The sequence below is a fragment of the Ursus americanus genome, chromosome 6 (assembly GCF_024610735.1).
Source record: "Ursus americanus isolate L20-20 chromosome 6, mUrsAme1.1.p, whole genome shotgun sequence".
NCBI lineage: Eukaryota > Metazoa > Chordata > Mammalia > Carnivora > Ursidae > Ursus > Ursus americanus.
Window position 1 is genome coordinate 64,344,895 of NC_142132.1, and position 5,224 is coordinate 64,350,118.

At 41.8% G+C, this 5,224-nt stretch overlaps 1 pseudogene; it reads left to right on the top strand.

Moving 5' to 3' along the window:
* Positions 1 to 2,368: 2,368 nt before the first annotated feature.
* LOC123783091 (eukaryotic translation initiation factor 3 subunit L-like) lies at positions 2,369 to 4,442 on the top strand (annotated as a pseudogene).
* The last annotated feature ends 782 nt before the right edge of the window (positions 4,443 to 5,224 follow it).

Below are 5,224 nucleotides of genomic sequence, written 5' to 3' on the forward strand. Positions count from 1 at the left end.
TTTTATCATTTGGTCTTTGACACACATGTCAGGCCAAATATCAGAACAAATGTGCCCAAAGCAATTATAGCAGATGGGTCATGCTTTGAAATGACACTGAGCTGTAGCAGAGCACACTTTTTGCCCATTTTGAGAACAACAAATTCCACATTCAGAAAAAAATGTAATTGGATCTCATATGTCTTCCATCCTTCTATTTTCTGCATTAATTTCATCATCTCTAGGACCTCCTCCACTATGACTGGTTATGAAGTGAAACATATTAAGTAGCAGCAGAAGAGAAGAAATACCAGTCACTTCCATTTCTCTGTAGCCTCTCCTCATTTGCCATCAGGTACCCTGGAATTAAATTTATGTTGGCAAATATTTGCTAAACTCTTACTATTCCACAGTCATTATCTTACACACCATCCTAGGCACCAATGAGGTGATAGAAAGGAGAATGAAAGCAAGCCAGCATCTATCCTTTAACTGTATTACAAGGTGGCATTTGATCAACCATGTTAGACACACAGAGGTACAGGACTTCAAAGAAGGAATAAGATATTCCCACTCAATCATGAAAACTGTATGGTAGAGCTGCCCTTTGAATTGGCCTGCAGAAATGGATAAGATTTCTACAACCAGAGAGTGTCAGTGAGGACATTCCAGGCTGAGGGAATGGCATGAACAAATCATGGACATGGAGAATGTGCTCAAGGAAGGTCCAGCTGTTTAATTAGGCTGGATAGAGTGTATGTCATATGTCTTGGAAGATGAGACTGAAAATGGACTGTGGAGGATGTTGAAAATTATAGATGACTTGGACCTTGATCTGCAGAAGTGGGGAGTGTTGAGGTGGGGACAGTTTTCCTGTCTGTCACCTCAAATTTCTAGACAGGCTCACATCTAAGGAAGGAGTGTGATTGCTTGTTCTTTTCCAAATATCCATCCTTCCCTACGGCTCCTCCCAACAAGAGAAAATTTAATTGTAAATTTAATTGGTAGAGCTTATAGCGTTCAACTGATCTGTTTTTCCTAGTGGGCTGCTGAGCCTCATAGAGAAAATCCAGGCCTCAGACTGTCTCCTATCGTTTCCTGTCCCTGCCCAGTGGGCCATCTTTCCACTTCCTCTTCCTACTTCCTGTGTCTACATGATAAGTACCCAGAGCCCAGCACCTAGGAATGAATTAAGACTGTGCTCCAACCCAGTCTTGCTCCAACCTAGTCTGGCTCAACCCAACCATCCAGTGTCAAGGGGAAAAGAATAGATGTCTCATTCTACTTCTCAGTTTAACCATGTTCCCAAACTCAGTTTTATATGAGAGTTCCTCTTTGGGAAGGGGAACTGGTGTTAATATTAGACATGTACCCAACTATTAATAAAAAAATTTTTATTTACTATTTAGACACTAACCTGTGACACTTTCCTATATTGCTCTTTCTTTCCCTTTTGGGTGAGCTGAACCATTCTCCCAAGAGAAGACCTATGAACCAACCAACATAATGCTCATTGTTCTTTCACTGTACACCAGGAGAGGTGTCCATCACTTCCTTGTCCTGTGGTTCCTTCAGGTAGCAATGCTGTTAAGTAGAACTGGAAAGCAATATGGGTATGCAACTGCATGAAATTTCTGATATCTACCCTGATTTCTATGAAAGTGGTAAAAAAAATTAAACAGGCTGTGAGATATACCCAGGAACCCTATGATCACACAGGCTCCATTTAACTGTTCTCAGAACTCATGTTCTTCCCTGTAACCCCATTCTTCATATCTGTGGATAAACTGCTCTCAAATCTTTCACTGGAATTCTCACCAGGACAACATCTTTAATGACTATTCATTTGCATTTGGGCATTTTTCTCATGATAATGTTGGTAATGTGCTGTCAGATATGTCCCACCCTTATGCAGAAGCACCTCTACTCTTAATTTTCATAGAGTTCTCACATTACTTTACTTTGGGGTTCACAGTTCAAAAATTATGCAGATCTCTTTCCTTATTTCTTCTTCCATAATGTTTTGTAATCTGCAACCCGTTAATTTGTATTCACAAACTTCACCCATTGTATTTCTTCTTAGTAACCCTAGTACATTTCCCCTTTCAACTCAGAATTTTCCATCGGATCAATACTAACTTCTCAACAACCCCCAACTACCTTCCTAAATATCTTAGCTTTCTCCAAAAAGGGCCATTTGTGATATCTATTCTGTCTTTTTCCTCTCATATACATTGCAAAAATAATATGGTACTAATAGAATTGTAAATACTCCATTATCATTGTCTCTCCCTTAAAGCAATTAAGATATTAACTGTCCCAACCCCTTCTTCCAAACAGTGACATCCTCTTACAGAACTTTCTGCCACATCAAAAGCAATATTTTACTTCCATAGCTTCAATCTATTTCTTTATTCCATTGTTCTGAATAAGGAACATATTGTCATTGCCCAGAGTACTTTTAATTATTGGACCACCTCTTCTAAACTTAAGCTTTCTTGATTCTTGGCTACCTAGGAGCTGGAAGGTGAACTTTCTTGTTTTCATTTCATTTCAACACCCTCCAGAGTGTGAAGAGAAGATGGGACTCTCTGGTGGTATTTGTGAGTGCTGCAACCATGTCTTTTCCTGCTGATGATTATGAGTCTGAGGCTGCTTATGATCCCTATGCTTACCAGGACAGTTATGATATGCATACAGGAGATCCAAAGCAGGATCTGGCTTACAAACATTAGTATGAACAGCAGACCTATCAGGTGATCCTCAAGGTAATCAAAAACTTCATCCAGTATTTCCACAAAACCTTCTCAGATCTGATTGACCAGAAGTGTATGAGTTGCAGGCCAGCCATGTGTCCAGTAATGTCATTGACCAAAAGTTGTATGAGATCCAGGACATCTGTGACAACAGCTGAACCAAGCTGGCTTGATTCTTCAAGATTCTTCAAGAATACTCCCTGGCCTGAAACTGAAGCCCTTGTTGCACAGGTTGGCAACAGTGCTGTCTTCCCAATTTTGTACAAAGAATTATATTTCAGGCAAGTATATGCCAATGTCAATGAGGGACCTTCTTTGGAGCAGGGGGTCTGAATCCTATTACAACTACTGCAATCTCTTCCAAGACATTTTTAATGCTGATGGTCCTGCTCCCCTTGAACTACCCAACCTGTGGTTCTGGGATAACATCAATGAGTTCATCTATCAGTTTCAGTCTTTCAGTCAGTACTGCTGTAAGACTGACAAGAAGTTGGGGCGCGTGAGTGGCTCAGTCGTTAAGCATCTGCCTTTGGCTCAGGGCATGGTCCCGGAGTCCTGGGATCAAACCCCATGTCGGGCTTCTCCGCTGGGAGGCTCCTTCCTCTCCCACTCCCCTTGCTGGTGTTCCCTCTTGCTGGCTGTCTCTCTGTCAAATAAATAAAATCTTAAAAAAAAAAAAAAGACTGACTAGAAGTCAGAGGAGATTGACTTTGTTCTAATTCGAAAATCTGGAATGTTCAGTGTCCTCAATGTTCTTCACTTCTTGGTAGACAAGTCCAACATTAACTGACAGTTGGAGGGGTACACAAGTGGAGGTGAATTTGAGAGTGTGGCTGGGGAGTATGGACAGCACTCCTTATATAAGAAGCTTGGCTACTTCAGCCTGGTGGGTCTTCTGCATCTGCACTCTCTGTTGGGATTTTACTACCAGGTTGTCAAGGTGCTGGAGAATATCAAACTGAGCAAGAAGAACATGGATTTGAGTGTGCCTGAGTGTCAGGTCACCACATACTATAAGATCAATTTTACATATTTGATAATGTGTTGCTACCAGGATGCTATCCGGATCTTTGCCAACATCCTGTTCTACATCCAGAGGACCCAAGAGCATGTTTCAGAGGACCACATATAAGTATGAGATGATTAAAGAGTAGAATAAGCAGATGCATTTGCTGCTGGCCATCATCCTCACTATGTACCCCATGCTAATTGACAAGAGCATTCACCTCCTGCTGTGGGAGAAATATAGACCCACAAGTCTATGAGGAAATTTTTAGATACTCCTGCCCCAAATTCCTGTCACCTATAGTGCCCAACTATGGCAATGTGCATCCCAACTACACAAGGAAACCTTCTTGGAGCAGATGAAGGTGTTTTCTGATGAAGTGCAGGAACAGGCTTCCTCAAGCTGTACACCACCATGCCTATGGACAAGCTGGCTGAGTTACTGGACCTCACGGAGCAAGAGTTCCATGTTAGCTCCTAGTCTTCAAACACAAAATGAAGAACCTGGTGTGGATCAGGGTCATCTCTGACCTAGATGGCAAATTTCAGTCAGCCTCTGAGATTGACTTCTACATTGGTAAGGACACGATCTACATTGCAGACACCAAGGACACCAGGCACTATAGGGATTTCTTCATCTGGCAGATACACAAATCTGAGGAGCTCAGTCAAATCCTGAAGAAGATAGGACAGAGACCCTGAGTTACATTCGCATTCTTATTAGGAACCCATTTTGATGTCTTCATAGGTGGGGTGTATTTTTTCACCATGAAGCCCTTACATAGATCAGACATCAGCCATTCCACTGAGTTGAGGTTTATTTGAATTAAGGACAAATGTTTTAAATAGGTTTCAGTAAAGGATCTTCTTTGGAAAGAGAGAGCAAGAGTGAGAGAGAGAAGATGGGAAATATATTGCCCTAGAACTCTCTAGGCCATGCTCTCTAGCTTGAGCAGTACTAACATCTGCTTGCATTTTCCCTCTGGTCGAGGACCCAGTTCTCTGCTGCTGCCATCTCTCCTGCTACTGACATCAGGTACTGATGAAGCCGCTGGTCCTGATCCCTCAGTATCTCTTGAGCATGTCACAACGGTGCACTGCTCATTCCCATACTGTAAACCATCTGTTTAGGGGTCACTGGTCATCCCTGAGGTATGAAATGCCAAAAGACTCTCCTGGAACCATGCATGTGAGACCCAGAAACATATAGGTGTTGATATTCAGGGGAGCAAAAATATGACCTACAGGATGAAGATGAGCTCCCTTTTCTTTCTTTGCCCGCTATCTCTAAAGGCTGGATTGCAGAGGCAGGAGATCTCCATGGCCTCCCAAAACACTTCCTGCATGACCCTTTGGTCATCTTGTTACAAAATTGTGGTCAGCTGGGGAATACACTACCTTACTTTGTTTTGTTTTGTTTTGTTTTTAATTAAAATTCAATTAGCAAACCTATAGTACATCATTAGTTTCAGATATAGAGTTCA